This window comes from Pezoporus wallicus, unplaced genomic scaffold (genome assembly GCF_028554395.1).
Source record: "Pezoporus wallicus isolate ANWC-B61680 ecotype Strahan unplaced genomic scaffold, APGP_CSIRO_Pwel_v1 contig_5542, whole genome shotgun sequence".
NCBI classification, from domain to species: domain Eukaryota; kingdom Metazoa; phylum Chordata; class Aves; order Psittaciformes; family Psittacidae; genus Pezoporus; species Pezoporus wallicus.
Genome location: NW_026640165.1, coordinates 4,064,781 through 4,090,546, shown reverse-complemented (window position 1 = coordinate 4,090,546; position 25,766 = coordinate 4,064,781).

Below are 25,766 nucleotides of genomic sequence, written 5' to 3'. Positions count from 1 at the left end.
GCATGGTAAAGGACATCACTGCTGTGCACAAAAATATAACGTGGCTTTTACTCCATGTGGATTTATACAAATCGCATAAATGCTAATAGTAGAAAAGACAAAAAAAGGAGGTCAGTTCCCAGCACATCTTGGAAAACAACCTCATATATTGAAATTTTGGAAGTTCATAGACAGTGAATCACAACTAGTATTTTGCATGTGATACAGAGGGATAAATAAGAAAATAATCCCTACAAGAATGAAACCTTACAATAAAATATGACAATCCCCATGTGAAAGTTTCAATATAAAACAAGAACTGGATAATTCAAAATTAAAGATGAAACTTAACTGACTTCTTGAGCCTGGTCATCACAACATTAGAGGACGACTATAATTATCAAAGTAGATAACGAAATTAATCTTTGGGATACAGCACAGATGTCCAATGACTTATTCAGGGGATTCAAGTGAGAATGTGGTATGACCACTAGCACATTTTTAGTTCTCTATGTTCTTCAATTTTTGGCTCCCTAATTGTGAAGATTAATCATATTAATTCTGAGGGAAATCTGAATGATCTATGTTACAACATAAGTTTTTAAAAATTATATATCTTTACACTAAGTCCATGTTTCAGATGGGAAACCTGATGTAAAGTTGAACAAGCTACCTGAGCAGTCACAATAAACAAGGCAAAACAGGAGCACACAAATTATGAAGTCCTAGGTTTACAAGGTAGCTGTTGAATTGTTTTCTTAATTTGGGCAATCGCTACAATGCGTTATTGAATCTTAAATCAGAGAAAAATGTAGATTTCAGTAATTATTTAATCCATTGCATAATATTCTAGATTAATTTCAAAAGTTTGTTTCTAGTGTTCTGGTCAATATAGTTGTAAGTAAGCCTAGTAACAAGTTTGTTATCATGTATTTTTTAGAAAACTAGATTACATCCAGCCTGGCCTTTCTGTAAAATGACAGTTATTCAGATTATATTTTACATGTAACCTTATTCACTGACTAAATATAATATGTAAAAATAATAGAAACATATATATAAATAATTAATAAAAAATGTAAGTCAGCACACATATGATTATCTACATGATTACTCTAAATTTGTATCTTTTATTTAGAATGTCAAATGCAGTTAAACATCTAATTTCCTCTAGTGGGAAAATAGTGTTAGATTACAGAATATTAGATTTAACATGAGATTAAGTAATTAATGTCATTATATTACTAATACAAAAGTGATAGATGAGGGAAAAAAAATAGTCTTCTGAGTCCTAAAAACAAATTTCAGAATTTTAGAATTAAAATTTCAGAGGTTTGTTTATAAATAATTTTCTCTCTCATGGAAGCTGGGAAAACATCTCTTTTTTCATTTTGTTCTTTCTGTTTGCCAGTATCTGCAGAATTACTTACCAGCATTTCAAAAACTGAGATCAACTGCTGTTGTGGGTGATCTTCATCCACCAAAACCAGTGAGGGAAATATATCTTGACTCTTCTGGATTTCCTTAGTGTTCAGAACATTAATCGGTTAATATTTCTCGACTCAAAAGTCTTGTCTTAAAGAAACTGGGCTTCCTCTTCAATGGCTGATTGTTTAGAAAAAGTACCCAAACACTAAAGGAAGTGCTATAAAAAATGGCAGTATCTAATAATTATATATTTAAGTTTTAGCAGATATCCAAGACTCAGTATCTGAGTCTGACACAGTACATTCTAAAACTAATTTCTGATAGAGTTGAGATTAATATCTTCAGATATTTTCTCCTTTTAATTAAAGGACTGAATAAAAAGCACAAATTTATGTTCTAAATTTTAGATGTTAAGAGATAAGTGAAATGAATCACACCCAAGTGTTGTCCTCAAGGTACATTGGTGTTTGCAGAAACAAATATTATCAGTTTAATACAGAAAAGCTGTACAGTAGAAAAATCATTGGTCATTATAACTCCGGTAAAATAAGATCATATATTAAATATGAAGGAAGTCCAAGCACCTTGAGTTATTAGAATTCACAAGTAAAAGAGGCTAGTATATCTAACACTGAATAACAGCCTTCTGTCTTTCCTTCATGTGAACAGTTAATGACCAATCTCATAAATGACACTTCTTTTCATGGAGTGTGTTGTTTTGTTGTTGTGATGGTTTGCTGACATGCTAACTTATATTATTTTCTCCACAGTACTATTTCCAGTGCTCAAATGGAAATAGAAGGCGTACTGTTCTAACCTTATACCTATACTACTTAGATAAGTGACTGACAATGACTTAATAGCTGCTGCTCCATTTCAGGAACTTAACATGTCCTTCCCTTCCTTCCTTCTGGTCTTCCTACAGTTATTTTCCATGACTATTGTTACAAACATGTAATCCTTCCTCCCTCCCTTCCTTCCTTCCTTCCTTCCTTCCTTCCTTCCTTCCTTCCTTCCTTCCTTCCTTCCTTCCTTCCTTCCTTCCTCCCTCTCTCCCTCCCTCCCTCCCTCCTCCCTCTCTTCCTTCCTTCCTTCCTTCCTTCCTTTTTCTTCCTTTCTTTTCTCTTTTTCTACACAAATTACCTTTAGGCATACAAAAGAAAGTGCTCTCCTGGAAACCTCTGCACCACACCTCTCCTCTGCCATGTTCCAAGCTTTCAAGGATTCAGCAAATTGAATCAACGTGTGTGTCATGATGAAATCCTAACCATAACCACAAAAGGATCTGCTGAAAGAACTCAGTTCCAGGTCTGTTGGAACCAAAATTACTATATTCCCCATCTCTATCCTGTGTCTCAGAGCTTGAAAGCTGAAGTCAGCCCACTTGAGAGCTCTCTAATTGTAGAAGAATGGTATCACGGATCAGCAAACAAATCATACAAATTCTTTCAAAAGTTTGGACATTTTCATCTATTTTTTCACTGTGTATATGGATATAGTTCTATCTGAAGACTCTAACATCATACACATACTATACCAGAACACTTGGAAACACATAAAAATGATTCATGCAAATAAGCAACTGAAAATGAGATTACATCTTTTTGTCTCTAATTTAGTCCCCTGAGGAATCTTTTGTTTCTCTTTTGGCTCATTATACCTGCTGTTTGGTTGCAATATTGCTGTAGTAAGTATGTTTTGCTCACCTTGTTTACTTTTTTTATCTTTTGGAAGGAACATTCTTTCTCCTAACTCAAATAATGAAAATTAAAAAAGAAATTATTCCTTGATATGTGTCCACCTTCTGCAGATATCAATACCAGAAGCAGCACTTCATTTTTTTCTCTCCTAATGACTTCAAACCATCCTGGTGTCTGATCCAAGCTCTTAACTCTATGGTGGAAGATAAATGCTATGATTCTGTAAATTATTTCAGTAAAAAATTTCTACATTTTGAAAAAGTTTAAAATAAGAAAAAAGTGAGAATAAGAGAACATTTTCAAGGCAGCAACTCTAGCAGCGTTTACCTAAAATTTTCATGGCAACTTACAAAATCAATTCTTGGAAAAAGCAAAAGCCAGAAAGTGGTATTGATGTCCTGTGAGCTTAAAAAGATTTGTGGATTTAACTTCCACAGAAAAATGTTTTCAAAATACGCAGCTCAGATTTTAGTACAAAGGCACATATTAAAAATAATAACAAATGAGATATGTAATGCATCATATTAGTATCCAAATAGTATGAGAAGTATTGAGTAGAACATTTTCAGAACAGAGTGACTTACTGGTATAATGCAACTTTATCCTTTTTTGTATCAACTCTTGACTTTATATTCACTAACATTTCCTTTACTATTATCACACTAAATATTGTTTATTTTTATAGTAACACATAACAAAAGAGAAAGATCCCAGAATACTAGTCACCTACAGAGGCAAAGTGATTGACATGTTTTACTTTTTTGTCTATATTTGAGAAAAAAAATATTTAAGAAGGCAGCAAGATGCTTTTTATTTTTATCACAGTGTAATGCCATGCAAAGCTGTATGGCTGTATAAGTACAGCTTCATGATTAAGAGCATTATGCCTACATAAAGCCATAGAATGAAAAGACATGAAGCAACTTATTATTAATATACTGAGAGAAGGGTGTTTTCATGCTTATATCTTCAGTTCCATAGTTGTCAGATGGGTAATTTCACCAGCAAAATGTTCAAGGTCATTTTCTTTTTACTCTTCCTTTTTACTTCAATTAGAAATGTTCTCTTCATTGGGTTCTTTCAATGATGTTCTTAGTCAGGGCAATTGATCTCATTACATACTTGCTGAATCAGGTTACAGAGTAAATGACATCATGCAGGACAAAAGTTAACGATTGCAATGTCCCATCAAAGAGTTGATATTTGCATTTAAAGTAATTTAAAACACAAATCTGAATTATTAACTCTAAGTCAGCAGAATTAAATTCAGTCTGAATTTCTTCTTTAATTACCTGGATAAATGCATTTGAGTCTTTTCAAGATATGAACATTCATTTACAAATCAAAGAGTTTTTTTCTTAGTCTTCAGGCAAGCCAGCCTTTTGTAGTCTACAGCCTTAAAATCTAGAGTAACAATTACTTTTAACAATATGTTATCAATACTACAGAAAACACTGGATGTTGGGAAAGTCCTTATGGCTATCAGATGCAGACTTAAACCCAGTGTTAAAGCCTATTCAAATGCTGTTTTATCACATTTTGGCTAAGAATTTTTGTTGATTATTCAGTTCTTATTTTGCAGAATCCAAGGAAAACCAGTAGTAAAAGGACCATGGAAGATATACTGAGAAGCATTCAATGAACTAAATAGACCTGTATTGCTACTTTTTGTGGAGTAAAAGCCAGTACAAACACTGCACAGTGTGAACCATTCCATCAAGCTATTATTATCACTATATTGCAACTCTCAACTCACATAGCTCAGTTGGCAATTAAAAACTCTGCGTACATACAAAATCACAATTTTACCCTCTGTTATTCTGAAAGTATTTTTATGTATAACTTATCATATAAAATGTTGCACCAGTAGGGGTTCAGGATGTGAATTTAAACAAGAACTGTGAACACTTTGGTTAGGAGCAAGTTATGACAAATCAAAGGTTGCTAACTTACTGCGAGCCAATTATCCTACACATTAGAAAAGGACGTGGATGTTGGAAAGGGACTCTTCATCAGGGATTGTAGCGATAGGACAAGGGGGAATGGGTTCAAACTTAAACTGGGAAAGTTCAGTTTGGATATAAGGAAGTTCTTTACTATGAGGGTGGTGAGGCACTGGAATGGGTTTCCCAAAGAAGTAGCAAATGCTCCATACTTGGCGGTGTTCAAGGCAAGGTTGGACAGAGCCTTGGATGATATGGTTTAGTGTGTGGTGTCCCTGCCCATGGCAGAGGGGTTGGAACTGGATGATCTTAAGGTCCTTTCTAACCCTAACCATTTTATGATTCTAAGATGCTGTAATTCTATGTTGTGTGTACATTATGATGATTTTCACTTTTGTAATGAAGCCTCTCTTTCCCAAAATTGTGATCTGTGTGAAAATATATAAAGTATGTGAATACAGATGATGGTGTCTATCAGTTAATTAGGGCTAGTTGCTTCTTGTACATAATATAAAAAAGCTTAAATCACTTCTTTGACTATAGCATGATTGGGATATCTCAAGGTAACCTCTTACCTCATGCAGTGTCCTGGTGGAAACAAGAACCTTACATTTGTAGATGGAGATGGTGAACTGATGCATACTCATGAATCAGTCTAGTTTTTGACATAGGAATGCAATGTTCATGTCAGCAAGACTTACTCTTTCATTATATTTTAAGAGAGTTTAATGAAATCAACAAAAAGCATTTCCTTGCATGGTTCCTTGAACAGTAAATAAAGAGTATTTCTGTATAAAAAAAGGGGTTTTGTAATTTATATAAGTTGGTAACTGAAGTTTCCAACTTTGATGAATATGTTATTCCAGTCATTTAAAAAAAGCTGAAGAAAATAAATTTCAGCTACTGATTTTTTTGTTTTGTTTTTTGTTCTTAAGAGGATTTTACCTACCCTTCTAAGAAGATTATAAGGAATAAGGTGTACATATCCCATCCTATCACCAAATGTTATTTCATAATTATGTAGCCACAGATGAAGAGTAGTAACCTAGTCATCTACACTACTACTTTATGATACCAAAGAAAATAAAGTAGCACCTTTGACACTGACAGCAATTGTATTTTTCAGAACATGTCTTCATTTTGCCTGGAAAAAAAACCCTGAAGAAGAATAAAAACTTCTGCTTGCATAATATTGGAAGAGGAACTGTCTAGGCAACTGTAATAAGATTGGGATGTTATTTTCAAATTCTCTGTTGATGTGTCATATATATTTGAACATGTGACATCATCCTTATGTTTTTTACTTCTACCTGTCATTAGTTTAGTCTTTTTATACAATGTGCCCTCTTTAGGGAAGTCATAGACCCTTATGAAGTGTGCAGAAAAAGATTCTTGAGGACTATTAAGTAGAATTGGAATTGAATGGACAAATGGAATAGAAATAAATAGTGAGTGAAGGATCCTGGGGTGAATCTGCAGGGACATTGCCAGCAGAGATAGACACGTGATCATCCTTTTCTACGTATTGCTTGTCAGTTCATATCTGAAGTACCTCATTCAGTTCTGGTCCTGACAATTTGAAGATGTGAACTGCCTGGAGAGGGTCCAAGGGAGGGCCACAAAAATCATCAAAGGGCTGGAGAACCTGCTAAAGACTGGAGAAGTTAGGTCTCCTCCCTGGAGAAGAGAAAGCTCAAAAGGGGATGTCATCACAGTATTACAGTACTTAAAGCTCAGTTACAAAAAGGGATGGTGGCTCTCCCCCTGTTCACAAGGAGCCACGTGGAAAAGACAAGGGGAAATGGGCACTGGTTACACTGGGAAGGGTTTCGTCTTGATGGAAGAAATAATTTTTTTTGACAGCAAAAATATTCAGTCAGTGGAACATGGTATAATGTTCATCAGTAGAGATTTTAAAGATGCAGTTGGATAGGCTGCTAAATAATCACATCTTAGTTTCTTTTCCTACAAAATGCTAGACTAGATGACCTTTTGAGGCACCTTCCATACTGAGGTGTTCTATTATTCCACGATTTTAAAAATAAAGAAGAACTTGCCTGCTTTTCCTGCTCTCCTTCCCTTTTTATTGGCCATAGTTGTCTTGTATTTGATTATTTCTTATCTTCTTATCAGTACGGAAGGCCTCTTGCAATGACAGCAAATAACATTACCCACATACTTAGTAGAGTAGTAGGGGGTAACATATGAACAATTCCTTTGCAAAATACAGCTTATGGTATCCACAAGGGATAAAAGAAGTGCTTCAAGGTGTGTTGTTATTGTTGTCATAAAAGCAATATTACTCTCCAGTTTTGTTTGCTGGATTATTTCAATATCTACAAATACCATTAACAATGTTATTAAAAACATAAATTATGCTTCTTCCTCATATCAGAATTTAATTTGTATTTTACTTTTTGTTTGCAGTATGCTGTCTTTGAAAACTTCTTGCATGTTAATGTTGCTGGACTCCAGGAAATTTCAGTTATGATAGAGCACACACAGTGAGCCAAAATAAATGATCTGGGCAAGATAAAAACTTCTGGAGTGGATCCTGACCTTTTGTTGACTGTTGGGTACAGTATAGCCTGTTCTTTCTGTAATGGAAAAGGCAGCTGACAAAGTGGATTAATTTATAATGTTAACTAAAACTAAATCTGAGATTCATGTCACAAACCTGAGTTGCTACCATCAGCAGTTTACAGGCTTCACTGTCTAATGAAACCAGTAGATACCTACAGAGGTCATTTCAGCCCCTTACAATCTGATGGGCAGATGGTACCATACCTGCCAGAAAGAGCTATTGCTGTTCAGTTACTGGGGTACCATTGTTCAGCAATATTCATCACCATGATATCGGTTTATTATTTATAGTTTAAGATGGAGGTCAATTGTTATATCTTTTAATATTACTTTAGCTTTTCTTCCATCAAAAGCCTTTAATTCCAGCCTGAAAAAAAAAAACAACAACCAAATCATCTGAATGTTTTCAAAGTTGGGGTATTTTTGGAACATGAATCCTGGACATGTCATTTTAGTTTTAGTGAGAAATCCCAATATACTATCCGTCAACAAAAATGTTAGCATCTAGCAAGAACTAAGTAGATATTTAATATCTTTTAAAGATTCACAGCAGTTTCATATTGAGTAATTCAAAATAGATTGTCAGATGATTGAGTTTTTTCTGCACCTGCAAGATAAATATTTGAAGCATAATTTTGATATAGATGCAGGACATTGGTAGTGCTTTCTGTCACTGGCTTATCTCAAAAATACATTTTGACCTAAATAATTAAGACTTGCTACATAAGATAATACCTTTATTCATGAATAGGTATCCTGGTCTGTTGATATATAGCTACTATCAACATTCATAGAATCATAGAATCATAGAATCGTCAGGGTTGGAAAGGACCTTAAGATCATCAAGTTCCAACCCCCTTGCCATGGGCAGGGACACCTCACACTAAACCATATCACCCAAGGCCTCGTCCAACCTGGCCTTGAACACGGCCAAGGATGGAGCATTTACAACCTCCCTGGGCAACCTATTCCAGTGCCTCACCGCCCTAACAGGAAAGAATTTCCTTCTTATATCCAACCTAAACTTCCCCTGTTTAAGTTTTAACCCATTAACCCCTGTCCTGTCACTACAGTCTCTAATGAAGAGTCCCTCTCCAGCATCCCTATAGGCCCCCTTCAGATACTGGAATGCTGCTATGAGGTCTCCACGCAGCCTTCTCTTCTCCAGGCTGAACAGCCCCAATTTTCTCAGCCTGTCTTCATACAGGAGGTGCTCCAGTCCCCTGATCATCCTCGTGGCCCTTCTCTGGATTTGTTCCAACAGTTCCATGTCCTTTTTATGTTGAGGACACCAGAACTGCACACAATACTCCAGGTGAGGTCTCACGAGAGCAGAGTAGAGGGGCAGGATCACCTCCTTCAGCCTGCTGGTCACGCTCCCTTCGATGCAGCCCAGGATACGGTTGGCTTTCTGGGCTACAAACACACACTACCGGCTCATGTTCATTTTGTCATCAACCAACAGCCCCAGGTCCTTCTCCATGGGGCTGCTCTGAATCTCTTCTCTGCCCAACCTGTAGCTGTGCCTGGGATTGCTCCGACCCAGGTGTAGGACCTTGCACTTGGCATGGTTAAACTTCATGAGGTTGGCATCAGCCCACCTCACAAGCGTGTGGAGGTCCCTCTGGATGGCATTCCTTCCCTCCAAGGTATCAACCGAGCCACACAGCTTGGTGTCATCGGCAAACTTGGTGAGGGCGCATTTCTCAGATATGAAGAAAAATTTTAGTGAATAAGCAAAAAATCTGCAACAATGGGAAATGATTTTAAAATATGGCTACCTGCCATATCTCTACGAATTGACAAAAGAAATAAATAAACAATTTTGGTTTGGTACTTACTTATTAGTAGTATTATTTATCAGAAGTTTTTTTGTCAACTTATTCTTCTTCATTTAAACTATTTTAAGAAACTGATTAAACATGCCTAATATTTTGCTTTACAGGTAACACAGAACTCCAGATTTAATGCTCTATTTCACCAGGCTTGACTAAGAGAGACTTCTAAGCTTGTTGGAATTATGTATTTATCACATTGCTGGTCTTTTTAAAATTGCTAGAGAAGTCGCTCAGACAACCAACTAATTCCATATGCCAAACTTTTTCATGGCTACAATTTGGCAGGAGGACTCTCTGGAACAAGAATTCTCTTTGCAGATTTCTTTGCACATGTATTTGTATTTTTTCACATCAACCTGAATCTGCTTTACAGTTTTTTTGTCAGCTGTCAAGTTCTTTAATACAAAACATTTCTTTTGTAGTGCTACAAAAGTGAATTGTCAAAGTCCTGTAAAGATTTGTAGCAGATCAAAAAGGAGAATAGTCTTAAGATCAGTGAAATGTGATCCAACAGTAACAATATATAAATAGGAACTTTCATAAACTGTATTCTACTCTCAAGGCAGTACAGTACTTGAAGCCTGATTGTCAGTGTATTTAGAGCAAAAACTATATACATTTTTATTTTATTTTTATTCTGAATGATTTGTATTTTCCCATTGTTTTTTACTGCTGAAAATAAGCCATCCTGATTGATTACCTGTCAGAACCCATGCTTACCCAGCAAATCCTAGCTTCCAAGGTATATCCTACTCAATGTAAATGTTGGTCTTTTAATGGCAATCACAGTATGTGAGCTGTCTGGAATTTTATTAGATTGCCATTAACAATAATGTATCATTCTCCAGCTCTGCTGAGTGTTTCAAAGTAACAAAATGATAAAATTGTGTGCTTCAAATCTGTTTTCTTTGGTTTGCTGTTTTTTTTTTTTGTTTGGTTGTTTGGTTGTTTTTTTTGCTTTTTGTTGATTTTTTTTAGTGAACATCACTGAATGGTATGACTGAATAATTGCAGTGTAAGTTTTGCATGCATGAGTTAAAAGATTTTGGATGCCCACACTTTTACTGTTAATTGTCTAAGCTCTTTAAAAATAATTTACCAGAAGATGTTACACTAACATCTCTTTTCCTTTGGCATTTACTTTCATACTGGAGATATTTATAGCATTTTCTTTCAGTTTTTATTGTGAGGGTTACAATACCCATAGATTGCTATGGGTACAAATAGTTGGATCAGTCTATTAACTTCCAAAATACACAAAAGGCCTTGTAAGGGTCAAATCTGGAGGGAGGGGGGGGGAGGGAAAGAGGAAAAAACATAAGCACACATATAACAGGAGAAAAAAAGAAATACATGCAGAACAGATGCTAGTCTTTCCCTGTACATAATATTTAACTAGGTCAACAGAGAAGTGAAAATTATTTATATATTTAGTTAGATCTTCAAAAGTTGAGAAGCTAGTAAGCTTATTCTCTCATTGAATAGCAGCAGCTAGAATTATTGGTATTTGATTGACCTTCTGGTAGACAAAACAGGATATAATAATCTTTGATAAGAGCATATCAAAGTACACAGTTAAAAAACAAACAAATCTCAATTTCTGTTTCAGGATATAGATGTATATATGTTTTAGAGAGGCAGGTTCACTTTTCTCAACCTTCTGCTCATGCTCCTTTTGATGCAGCTCAGGATACATTTGGTTTTCTGGCCTGCTTTCTGCTGCTGTGCACACTGCTGGCTCATGTTCATTTCCTCATCAACCAACACCCCCAAGTCCTTCTCCGCAGGGCTGCTCTAAATCTCTTCTCTGCCCAACCTGTAGCTGCACCTGGGATTGCTCCAACCCAGGTGTAAGACCTTGCATTTGGCATGGTTTATCTTCATGAGGTTGGCATCAGCCCACCTCACAAGCGTGTCGAGGTCCCTCTGGATGGCATTCCTTCCCTCCAGCGTATCAACCGAACCACACACCTTGGTGTCATCTGCAAACTTGCTGAGGGCACACTCAATCCCACTGTCCATGTCCCCAACAAAGATGTTGAACAGGAATGGTCCCAACACCAATCCCTGAGGGCCACCACTCATTACTTGTCTCCATTTGGACACTGAATCATTCACCACAATCCTTTGTGCATGGCCATCCAGCCAATTTGTTATCCACCAGGTGGTCCATCCATCAAATTTATGCTTCAGAGACAAGGATGTCAATTTGCACAAGTCCAGGTAGATGACGTCAACTGCTCTGTCCCTATCCATCTGTTTAGAAGCCCCATCATAGACTATGAATAACTGTAGATATCTGTTCAATACAATTTCTGGCACTCCAAGCTTTCCTTCAGACAGGAAGTGGCACACTGAGAAAGGAGTACTCTGTTATGACTTGTGTTCATGGCACTACAAAATAATAAGTGTAAAAATAACACATCTCTTGCAGGTTATGTTCTGGGTATCTTGTAAAGTATTATTTACCAGGAAAACATGACAAGAAAGAGACATGAGATTATGTCTACATGGCTTCAGCTACAGCTTTAAACAGGGATTTGATTTTTCTTTGTGCATATATTTTCTAGCCCTAGAAAAGGATTGTCTTGTGACACCATTCAGACTTAACAGAAAGAAATGTTCAATAGATACGAACAGAGATTTAGTGAAGTAATAAAAATGTAATAAGTAGCACTCCACGGGTGATAGAACATTGTGTAATCCTTAATTCCCAGAAGCTTTTTTTCTACTGCAGAAAGCATTAATATTCTGTAGGACAAAACTGGAGCTACGTGATCCAAGGTGTCTTCATCAGACAATGTTCTTCAGCCTGATTCCCAGAGGCAAATACTTTTTTGGCATGAGGGCCACCTATGAAGCCAAAGAAAATAGTATGCACCTTCAAATTTTTATATTCCTGGGTATGAAGGTCCCTGTAGTATTAAAAAAATCAAGTGAAACAGTTGTATAAAGCTACAGTTGAAAATAACCTGGACTTTCAGGACAAGAATGACTGGTTGAAACAGAGATACTAAATATATGAGTGGAAATGGCTGCAGTGGAAGAGGAAAGTTTTCTGTAAATTATCTTCTAATTACTGTGTTTCTAGTAAAATGGACATTTCTTGTGACTGGTGTATGCTCAGGACAAAAGCAGACAATGAATTAGAGGGATGAACTTGTTACAGACTTACAGCCAGTAATATTGATCTAGAATATTTAAACTCTTATTAAGACCAGATTGTCTCTAGGTATAGCAGCATGAATGTCCATAAACAGCCATTAAAATGGAAAAAGCTGACAGTGGAAAACCCAATGTGTATATGCCAAGTAGCAGATTAGAAAGGAGAGCAACACCCTAGAAAGCTGAGAGATGACTGTGAGTACCACCATTAAATCAGCAAAAGAAAATATCAGAGATTAAATTGTTCAAGAACTGAAACAGAGTAAGAACAAAAGCCAGATTTGCAGCAATCCAAAAAAGCTAAAGGAAATACCCTGCACTCTGAAAGATGGGTAAAAACAGATCACAGCTTTGCAACTCAACAGTGTGTGTTTTCTTGGAGCTATGGGTTTGCTCCTACTGTGCCATCAGATGCCAACTTCATGGTTTTGTATTCTGCATTAAATGAGATTTCCAATACCCACTGGCATTTTAATTATTTTTTTAATAATACAGAATAAACTAAATGAACTAAATAAATAATGCATTCCTGTGCTATGTTTGTCATGCTTAATTTATATAAATCCTGAAACTCAGCTTTCTGATTTTTCATATCTGTCAGCTCATCCATCCATTTTTGCACTTTTCACTGCTATGATAGTCAGGCATCTAGCATAAATTGCAGAGAAAATTGATGTAAACCTGTTCTGAGGTGTGCCTAATTTTAGCCGATTTAACTTTCTGAATCCTTCACCTTACATTCATTAGTGGGACTATAAACTGCTCCCTCGGATTCTCACTTTCACTATAATTTTATACAATGACATCACTCAAGAAGTTACATATTTATAGGAGAAGATTCAGTTCCATTTGAAAAGATATGCTGGCTTTCTTGGATTCTTTTCTCTTATTTTTTTCATATTGTGAATAATCTGCTGTTTAAATTTATATGACCTTTTACAGATTTAAAGAGACTGTATGAAGAATATTTAGTAAATATAAACAAAATAGCCAACATAGCCACTGAAAGAATGCAGATAATTTTTTACTCTTGAAGCTGAGTCTTGCCATTCAGTCTTTTGTACCTAGAATTTCTGACTATTCTTGAAATTGTTAGTTATTGAATGTTTTCTGTAAAAATATACCTGTCATCCATAAAAGTGGTAAACCTGGGATGGCTGAAGTATGAAGGTTGGGGATAACCAACAGAGGCACAGTTGCCTTTTTTCCTTTTCCCCTTTGTTTGTAATATTGTACCTCACTCCCAGTGACTCATTAGCTACAGGTTACCAGCTTGCCCCCCTTTCCACATCTCTCATCTTAAGACATTGCTATTCTAGCCACTGCTTGTACAAAAAATGACCTAGCTGCACAGACTGCACTGTCCAACAGAGCCCAGGAAAAAATAAAGGGTAAAACCCCATAAATAAATCCCACAGGAAGCTGGTAAGGGAAGGTTGCTGGCTGAAAGGTCCAGGCGGAGACAGATCAGGGCTAGGTCTAAGGTAAAAAGCTGAAGCAGTCCAACAACTTTTGTATTGCCACAGCGCCAGTTAACAATCACATCGTTAGTGTTAGAAGCTGTGCTTTGTCATTATTGTTTTTAGGAGTGCACATCTGGAAGTTAAAGGAGACAGACTATAGCAAAATGAAAGTCAACCACATGCTGTTGTTTAGGTCCAATACTTGAAGAAAGCTGGCAAGAGTTTGTAATGTAGAGAGTTTTTTCCAGAAAAATTATTTTCCTTTTTCCTTCTTGCTCCACACTAGGCTGTGCCATCTATTAATTACAGATCCCTATGGCAGGAATTCATTCACTGTCAGCGGAGAGAGACAAGACTGCCTCTACCTATTTGCTCTGAGAGGAGGGTAAGTAATTGTTTACTGCTTCACACACAGCTCTATAACTCAGACATGTACTGACAGAGGTCTTGTTCCTCATACCATTCCCTCCATCTGTATGTTCTTCCAGTAACAGTCTGGTCCTTAATTAACAGCTAAAGAAGTAATTTAGCAATCAATCAGTCATATTGCAAATGTAATTTTGGGAAATGATGCATTTCAAGACATTTTTGAATTATATTTTTTATTTGTGGAACAGAATTAGAGTCTGATTTACTACTGGCACACTGAATCCTTTCCTATTACTCCTTCCATCTATATAGGCTTTTATTATTATTTTGTATGGACCACATGAGACTGAATTCTAAAATTTATGGATGCCATATTTATAGTACACGTCAGTGAAAAAGCGTCAGGAAACATCAGTTTTATAGGGGAATTAAATGAGGTTGTTATAGCAAAATTTATTATTTAATCCATGAAAACTCCATAGACTTCAAAGGTTAGACCACCAAGTAATAAAGATAGAACATCACAATCATCATCTCAATAAGCAGTATAACATGGCTATAAAACAAAAATGGACGGAAAGTGACAGAAATATACAGGTATGCCTAATATTATTTCCAGTTCTATGAATCTGGAATGCAATTATTGAATTACAGGATATCAGAAGTAGATTTTAACGTTTCCTTCCTTCCTTTCTCCCTTTCCTTTTCATATTCAGAGACCTAATTTGAAAATACACTCTTAATCTATATTGTCTTTTCAAAACAGAAGGGGTGGATCCTGTAGACTGTGAAAACAAGAGCCACTCTGAACAAACATGCAGAAAACAAAGTCTCACAGCTTCCTTGCAAAATTTATTGTGCTTACAAATAGCCTGTGTATTATTCTCTATTCCTCAGAAGACTAAGGGTCTCTAACAGTATGTAAATAGATGTAAACCAGTGCCCAGGCCACAAAGGCAATTGGCAGCAAGAAAACATGTGGTAAGACTAAATACTGGCATGAAAATTCATGCCCTGGATTTTTAAAAACAGTCACCTGATAACAAACTCCAATGCTGCTTAGTGTTGACCACTTTATTAATAGTGCGTTAAGTAGGTAAATAATAAATAAAGAGAATAGTGTCCTCTGGGGACATGCTTGCACTCCAGTTGCCTGTAGCTGCATTTACATAGTATTGTTGTTTCACCCTGAAGACACTTTAAAGTCACACTCCCCAACCACAAATATTGCATAGCTGTTTGGGCACCCAGTGGTTCATGGCAGTACCCCAGGTGGCATAACAAGGCTTGCCAGCTTGAAGGCATCACCTCTTAGAGGCATCTGTGAAGATACCTCACACACAATGTGGACAGTGCATGTTCATGGCCACCACCATCTCAAATGCCTTAAACTTGCCCCCATGTCTGCCCAGCAGCATGCCCACTGCTAAGTGACTGCACCAAACTGGGTGGCCAACATGCCTGAGTGATACCTGCCAACCTAGAGACTCCAGGATGGGTGTTAGAATAAACCAGGACTACAAAATACCTGTCTCAACAGCTAGGGATCTCCTGCTGCGAGCATCTCATGGACCATTGAGGACAGACTTCAAACTCTTTTCCATGTGGACTTTGTATCAGTCCAAGTTTTCCAGTTAACCAGTCATGTCCTTAGTCTGCATCCAGATATCACAGCAACAAGCAGGCTAGTGACAGACAGACAGAGGACCTAAACAGGCAGAGGCTGACTACTCCCTCTCAGTAATGTATCCCAACGCTTCTCAGCACTGAGGCACATGTAGCCTAAGGGACAGTCTCACAGAATTACATCTTTGTTATGTTTCTCCCAAAATACTCATGAATTGTAGAGATAAATTCAAATATTTCTTGTGGAGGTGTCCAACATACACTGGCCTTCATATTCCAAAGAACATGGGGATTTATATTGTGTCTCAGACTGCATATCATTGAACCTGTTTTTTGTGTGGAATAAATATCTATGTTTACATTGACAGAACTGAGTACCTTCCTAGTACAGATAGAAGACTGAAATTATTCACAAAATCCTGCATTCTGCAAAATGCAGGAAGGCTATGATGAAAAGTAATTTAATACAATAAAATAACAGGTCTCTCAATTCCAAGGAGTATTAGTGATATCTGTATTACAAACATAAAACACGTCATTGCTAGGACTGTATCTTTCATCTGCAAGGAAAAACTGTATTTCCTTTCTGTTGTACCACCATAATGATTGTTACCCCTGCGTGCTATGAGATAATACAGTAAATAACTAGAAAAGCACTAGATTCTATAAAATTTCTTCTATAGCTACAGTCTGAAAAGGGTACAAGGTGTATCTAGTGCTAGTCAAGTTCTGTCAAAGCAGAAAAAAATCTGTTATTGGAGGACAATTTAGAAATAGAATTTAATTTTTAACTAATATGAAGAACAAATATTTGCCTCTTTCACCTTCCCTCTGTACTGTACAGCAGTGAAAATTTTTTTGTTATCACCTTAGGAACCGCTGCAGGAGCAAGTACACCTTCAGGCCATGTGGCATGACTGAGGAACCATGGAGAAGCTTCCGTTTTTATGTCTCTTTACCTATGTTTAGTCACATCCCAACCAGTACCCTGTATCACCTTTTCAGCACATGGGCCACTGGGAAAAGAAAAAAAGACAGAATTCAATCATAAACTAGCACAGCATTAAGTGTGTTTATCTAATACTTTCTAATCCTAGATTTATCCCAGCATGTTAGTGGCTGATAGGTGCTGCTTTTAGTCTGTTCAGAGGTTCTGAGATAGATGTTATTTGTGGTTAGAAAACCTCCAAAACTTTGCTTTGTCTTTATGCATTTGCCATTCCAAAATATCAACAAGCAGTCTGTCATACATCATAATTAGTTACGAGAAAAATTGTCTTTTTGTAGAAAAATACAGAAAAGTAACTTACTTTATTATTAAAAAGGAAAATCATTGTAATTTTATTTTACATTTCCTGTGTTTATAAAGTAAAATGTAAAAAATATTTTTAAAATAATGAATATATTTAATATACTGATAATTTGTATGATCATGAGTTTAAACTGTCAGGTTAAACAGACCCAGGGACAGAAATTCAATATTGCTGTTCCTCAATGCAAAAGACATTTAATCATTACCTTCAAGGGACAAATAAGCCTCACATCTGTCGCTATAGTAAAAATCAGAAAAATTTATTATAATATAATCATGCCTTTTCATGCTGCTTTCCTACTGATGTTACAGATAAGCTTAGAAGGAAAAGATGGATGAGTGGATGAGAACAGAAATGGAGAAAAATCAGATTACAGAAAATCTAAGGGAGGAAATTACGTAAAAATGACAGTTTCAACAGAGCTGTTTGAAAATTGCATCACAACTCTTTAAATGCATAGACACGCAAACCCTTCTGATTCGAAATGATATCTTATACCAAAAGCATTCACTGTTTTAATGTCACAGCCATTGCAGGTTTTTACAGGTTTTTAATGGAAAGTACAAAGCAGTTCTAAATATTAGTGAAAATTCCTTTGCTAAATTCTCCAAGCTATGATAAGATATGCTTCGCTTTCCTTCTATTCATTAACACAACTAATTTTTTCTCTAGAAATAAAATTTGTTCACATATTTTTACAAAAAGATTTTCTTGAGATATATTTTATTGTGTCCAGCAATTTGTTTTAGCAAAACAAAGGCATGAAGTATTGTAGAACTAATACTGGGCAAAAGGGAGACAGCAAACAATATTCAGCAGGGTGTTGTTATCTGTTAGCTCATGACACAGTCTGTGACTCATGATGCAAATGTTGCTGATGAAAAAGGCTTCTAGTTTGTTCAAATTAACTCTATTTGCTGCTTTAAATTATTTTAAACTACTGTTTGCCCCAGGAGGTAAATACAAATCTCACCAGGAAATCTCTCCTTCCACTGCCCTCTTCCTCTTGAGTTGTTATCCTTGCAGGACCTTTCTAGAAAGAAAAAAGAAAGGAGGAAATAGATTCTTACATTTAATAAATTTATTACTTATATTTCATTCATTGTACAGACCAGAATATCATATATCTGTACTGATCGGTGTACTTGATCAATTATTACTTCAGTCTTCTAAAAATAAAACACGAAATTGCACCGTATTATGAAAATCTAATTGTCTTCCAAGCAAAATTTTAAGTTAGGATATAAAAATTCCTTGATACACTAACACAAGTGACTGCTTCTGTTTCACACCTTCTTGAAAGCTTAGTCTCCCTGCTGTCTGGATGCTTCTGTGTTTGCGTCTCATTTGTTTCCATTAGTCACTAACTGCCTTTCATTGAGATGACATCTGATGTCAGACAGAAAGGGAACAGAACCTGCTAGGACTTGCTATCAAAAAACAAGGTCCATGTGAGATGAAAGAGCATCAGAGCTGGCCGAAAGAAACAAACATTTGGATACAGCATGGCAAATGAGAGCAGTGATACATTTGCTTGTACCACTTGAAAAGTCTGCGTGTAACTACAGTCATATGAGATGGAGGATCGTATCTGGAACTGTTGCTGAGTGTACTCTTATCCAGCATATATTGTAATGGATATTTGTGATGTCTAATTACATTGATGAGGTATAGACAGGAAGCACACATAAGCACACACATAACACTGAAATGGAAAATCTAGCTATTAAAGAAGAAAATATTATTTTGAGACAGCTCATGAGCTGAGCAGGTTCAAGTTGCTGCAAGCTTCAGAAACCTACCAACTCAGCTAAGAAACAGAACTCACAGCTGGAAAAGTGAGATGGAGAAAGAAAACATATTTGTTATTCTGTTTCATGCTCGACAGTGTTTGCTCAGGATTAATCATTCAGTCATATTTGGTCTGAATATCCAAAACATAGTATGTCCTCAGTTTTGAACTTCCAGACTGGCAGTTGCATGATATGGAAATTCACCTCTCATAACAAAAGCCACTTGAGTGAGCTATTTCTACTAATAATTCCAATAAAGTTTTGTTTGTTTGTTTTACCATATTTTGTTTCCTTCAAAAAAGTGCTGGAAAGGGCAGCCTGTCTACAGAAATGTTTGTGGGACTGCAACATTATGGGGGAGAGATAGTGAAGGGCATGACTTAATTGAGTCTGCTGAAGGAATGAAAGGTGCTCCATGAACTGTGACTGCCCTTGATCACTTGCCCACATATCAAATGCTACAGTTAATGCACCTAAAAAGTTCATTCTCCTTCTAGATATAGATTGTGCAAAAGGCCGTGGGTAAGTTGTCCAATGTTACAAATGCCAGCTCACAATCTCAATGCTGGTTCAGGCTGTTACATGTAATTGTCTATCAGATTGGCAGAAGTTTGAGCCGAAAATAACATACACACAAAACGGAATGCTCAGATTGAAAGAATTGCAATAAACTGACTTGTAGGCTACTTGTCAGAATACCATATAGTAATGGAAGAATCTGAAATACCTCTGGAAAAGTTCTTTATAGTAATATTTGCAAAAAGTGTTTGATTTATTGATGATCATGAGAGCGGAATGTCACTCTTCAGGTAGTGTTGATTTGAGAGTTTCCAAAGGCATGGCAATTTCATTTCTACTGTTTCAAGACCATGACATCCTGTGATTTTAGGGTTGGGCATATCTCTAATAGCTTTGCTCTCCATATGTTATCAGGCATCCTGAGTGGATCAGGCTGGAAAAGTAAGTATTTCATGAGATTTAGCTAATTTCTAGATAACACCACCTGTTAGGACAGGGTTCCTATTGTTACTCCTTCCTTTATGAATATTTTTCTTTCTTTACATTGTTTCTCCACTTTTCTATCGTTGTCTTCTGGCTAGCAGAATTCTGGCTCAGCTTGCCAAGGACACTACTTTTTGCAACATTATCAAGAACTACATTGTCTTAAGTACTCTGATCCTGTCACACATTTAACATATCTCAGGATAGCTGATGAGCCCAACCACAATCCTATTCGTGTATGATTATGAAACAAAACCCAATGGTTGGTCACAGTTTTCAATAGAAATTACTAATCTGGGAGGGACAGCCAAATCATCAAGCTTTCTGCAATGTTATAACGTACAATGCCATCTGATTCCTTAAGGCTCTCAGATTTACAGGCTCATCGGCAGCATGCCTGTGCTTCCTACTTGGACAGTTTCCCGATGCCTCTCTCCTGTTCTTCACCAGCTGCCCAGCTGGTAAGTGGACATATTTTGCCCGTTTCCTCAGGCTGGTTGGCCCTGGATTTTCCAACTGCCTTGACTTCCTGGACGCTTACTTTTCTGAGCTTCCACAGAGACCACCTGTTTGGAGAACAAGCTTCCCAGTTGTCCTCCTCACAAGCCAGCCTAGAAATTGAAAGGTGTATGGAAACAGGACAACCATTTAATTGGTGTACCCAGTTAATAGGGAGACAGGTGACTGTCCGATGAACAGGAAGTCGGTGTCCATGAAAACATTTTTAATGGTTTTCCCTCCTTGCCCATGATTACATTTGGGTTTGAGTATGTGAATTCTGATGAGCTTGATAGTCTGTTGCACCTGGCAACAGTGCATTTGTACTCAGGTCATCCACAGGAATAATCTTATCTATAAAGGAGAAAGAATCTGACACAAAAGTGTCATTCACTCATAGAGAGAAAAAACATGTTAGAAAGGAACTTGTTTGAGGTTGCACAGCACTGTAATGCATTATGGTATTACTTTCCTTTTACATGCTGAAGAGTTTGTTTGCATGTTTTTTTTTCCCTTAAATTTAAATTAACTTGTATCTAACAGTAAAAAACCTTAGCAATGTATTAGTTATTTACAAAAGTGAATTTTCTGCTAATCTGCATATTCTACTTGCAGTTTTTGAAAATTTTAGCTCACCCATGCAGACTTTGACACTTGTTCTAATAGAATAACTGAGGAGTAGATTATTATCCTCTCTACGGTCCTATATTGATCAGCTGTAGGACACCTGACAGCAGGTTTCACAAATATTAGCTGATAGATAACAGAATCACTCCAGGCTTTGGATTCTGCTTTGGTTTGATGTCAGGTTTGACTGTTCCAGCATACTTTTTCAGTTGTGGTCCTCTTTTTTTCCCCTCCAGCTCACCTCACTGTTACATGAGCATCTTTTTGCAGGCTTCTTATCACAATCCCAGTATCTTTTCCCAGAAAACTCTTTTTTTTTAATGGTTTATTCTCCCATTCCAACCCCAGCCTGCCCTACCCTCCTCTCTTACAGTTCTTCGCACCATTCCAATCTGCCTTTATCAGTCTCTATGGTCAATCATTTCAAATTTGGCCCTATATCCTGTCTTACATTCCACTTTCCGCTGAAATTTTCCTCACCTGGTTCCAAACCATAGTTTTTTTTTCACACTTCTTCCCCAGTTCCTTGGCTGAGTCAATTTGCCTAGGTATTCAGGTTAACTTCCACATGCTTAACTCTTCATCTAATTTGCATGCCATGCTTCTTTATCTTCCTGTCCCATTTCATTAGTCTCTTCTCCAATATTCTAGGAGTCCTGGTGTTCCCAGGGTCCAGTAGTAACCTCATTAGGCAGCTGCTGTCTGTTTCTGGGCACATGATTCCATATCAGACTCTCCCACCAGTTGCATTTCCATTTATTTTACATTTTCAGGTTCAGCTCTGGGGCTCCCAGCACAAGAAGGATATGAACCGGTTCAAGTGAGCCCAGAGGTCACGAAGATGATCAGAGGGCTGGAGTACCTCTCCTATGAAGACAGGAAGAGAAAGTTGGACTTATTAAGCCTGAACAACAGAAGGCTCCACTGAGACCTTGTAACAGTTTTCCAGTACCTAGAGGGGACCTACAAGGAAGCTGGAGAGGGACTTTTTTACAAGGGCATATAGTGGCAGGACAAGTGAGGAATGGCTTTAAGGTGAAAGAAGGGAGATTTAGATTAGACATTAGGAAGAAATTCTTCACTATGAGGATGGTGAGGCTGTGGCACAGGCTGCCCAAAGAAGTTTCGGCTGCCCCATCCCTGGAAGTGTTCAAGGCCAGGTTGGACAGGGCTTTGAGCAACCTGCTGTAGTGGAAGGTGTCCCTGCCTGTGGCAGGGGGGTTGGAACTGGATGATCTTTAAGATCCCTTCCCATCCAAACCATTCTATGATTCTATGATTTTCTAACTTTCAGTTCTTCAGATAAACAAGGCACAAAATGCTTCAAAATACAAGAAAATCTTACAGCAATCTTTCTCTAACCAATCATTCCCCATATTCCTTTGGTTTTCTGACTCAAGAAGTAGCCCTTAAAGTCTCAGTGTGCTGTGTTCTGCTACCAGTTCCTGAAAACAATGGCAAATATTTGCAAATGATTCTGACCGGATATCAAAGGAACCATTTGCAGACCTAGAGATCTTAGACCGTGCAAGGCTACAGTATATTTTTTTGCTATGAACAGTGTTCTGAACAAAGCTTGGCCTGCACCATTGATCTGAAAGACCTTCAAAACAAGACTACTTAGAGTCATGATAGATACTGTCTGGAACAATTTTCTGTCTTATATTGTCTGTCAGTTGTATTTTCTAAAAATCTGTCCTGCATATCAGTGTATAGTTATTAAGATGGAAGAAAACAGAGAGGTAAAGACAGAATATGAAGTAGGTTTAATGTTTTCATAGTTAAATCTTTTCCTCAATTAAAAAAAGTGAAGTAAACTACTGCAAAAACATCCTTACAGTGAAAACAAAATTATTCTGCAATATTTCTTGCAAAAGCAGTAGTCTGATGCTGAAGAAATGGCATTTTTTCCCATCCAATTTCTATGCAATTAAAGTTCCTCTCATAATTCCTGGGAGAAAGCACCAATATTTTCACATGGTTAATCACACTGTAATTTGTAGGAGAATGATAGAAGGTTGTATTAGGTATATAAAGGTGGATTTACACAGAATTTGAATGTACCTAATTTTCTTATATGCTACCTGTATTAGTATATACTACTACAGTAGTGTTCAAATCATCTACTTAGAAGTGCTGAATTAATTAAAATGCAACAACAAGAAAAAGCAACCTCTAGAACTCCCATGGCACTTGTGGAAAATTACAACTGTTGAATTTGTTTTGTTTGCCAGTATCAGTAGTCAGGAGCCTTATTGTTCCACTGTTATTTGTTCCAATACTTGTCACATACACTGGAGTTGCCTACCTGGTTTCAAAACACTTTTTCCAGAGTTCACGAATGCTATGTGTGTGACAGTGCAATTTGCAAACAGACGTGTGTGTATGCATATATGAATTTCATAACAGCTTCTCCTCCTGCCTCTTGACTGATAATGTTTTAGAAAAATGACATGCAACCACTTGAAAAATATGGCTCTGCTTATTTTATCTGAACATCTCACTTTTGCAGTGTCACAGGAACAAACTAATCTCCCAGTGGATAAAAGATATTTCTTAACTGTGAGATGTTTGAAGGCATTGTTGCAGTGCTATGTATATGTATATGTGCTTTTCCATAAAAGTCAAATACTCCTTACTACATATACTTGTTTAAAGCTTAGTATTTTATTTCATATGTACATACATACATGCATACATGTGGGGCCCTAATGGAAACACAGATCTGGAAGTACAACATAGGCATTGAAACTCGTATAAGTATTTTTAGCTCTTGTTTTCGATATGACCTACTGTTAAAGTTTATTTTTTTACTTGTGTTGATTTTAACAAAAGGTTTCTGCATACAAGGCAGACTCTTTTGTTGTTACCAGTGTAGAACAGAGATGTAAAAAGAGATATTACCAACTTGGCCTACTTGGTACTGTTCCATTTCCTGGAAACAGCCAAAAAATGTTGAGGTTTTGTTGTAGTACAGAGCACAAACAGATGTTTAAATCCTGAGAACTGTGGAATAAAATCCAGCTTGCACAGTCCATTTATTTTCTTCGGGAAACTGAATATTTTTTGCTTTCATATCTGTTCATTTTCTCTTGTTCTTTGTTAATCACACATGAAGCTACTGAATGAGCTCTGACTACAGCTCAGAGAATTCATGTATATTACAGACAACACATTTAAACAGTCAATTGCAACATTTAAATCAAAATGCATAAAACAAAGTTAAAAATGCATTGTCATCATGGTTTGAGAGAGCCTTTACCATTTCAGATTGTAATTAATTCTAATGAAGAACATTTGGTTTAATCAAATAACTTGAAATGGATTCAGGTATATCATTATTTGGAACTGGAGCTTAGTGCTAAAAATTACAGAATTATGAAATAAGTCATTTAAGTAACTCTGCACATGAGGTGGTAATTTGAGAAAATTTCCATGCACAGAAATAAGTTCAGTACAAAGGTTGAACAAAATTTAAAGTTCATAATCCAAATTCAGCTGAATATATACATTCACCCTTGATTCATCAACTATACCTTAAGCTTGCTCAAAATGACCATTATTGTGCTTAAATTTTGTTTTAAAATTATCATATGCAATGATATTGTTATATATAAATATATATGATATTTTTAAAATACAAACAATGAAACCCCTCATGTGGAAAAGCAGATTTTTGTTCACCATCTGATCCCATCAATTCATTACCTTTGAGAAAGAAAGATTTCTTTTTTTTAATAAATGTTTTCTGGTAACTTCCGAATCTAAATATTTTTAAGATGTGTGATGAGGTTTTACAACATAAGCTGTTTAGACCTCAGGACAAAAATGATATTATAGACACTGCCAATTTTACTGAAGATTATGGACTGAAACTTTTACTTTGTTTTATCTGCATATACCTTGCCTTGTATTTCCATGTGCACATAATAAAGATAATTTCAACGTTGCAAATATTGAGGTTAGGTAATGGAAAGTCTTATCTGAGACCAGGGACAGTATTTAAATATGATGAGGTTGTGTGCTATGATAATGAAATGAAGCCAAAACACAAACAGAGATATTCTTTCCCTTACCTCCATCTCTGTGCCAGATTAAGGAGTGCCATTAAAGATGATCACTTCATGATCGCTAAGGACAGTCAAAAGCAGCAATCCGTATTATTACTGCTGAAGTTCTTCCTTCAGACTATTACATTATATCATCTGAAAGTTCCTAAGCTTCAAAATCAAAAGTTGTGGCACAAGGTGAGCTGAGTAAGGCAGTGCAGTAGTGAAGAGTCTGGAAAGAGATCAGATAATGAAAGAAGTCCTTTTCAGTAAGGGTCATCTTCTATTAAAAAAAGCCTACCTTTCAGACATTTTATCTCTTCCTGAGAAGAACCATACTGATTTTGCATCATGCAATTTCACTGTTTGTTTGCTTTCTTTCACCAGAGG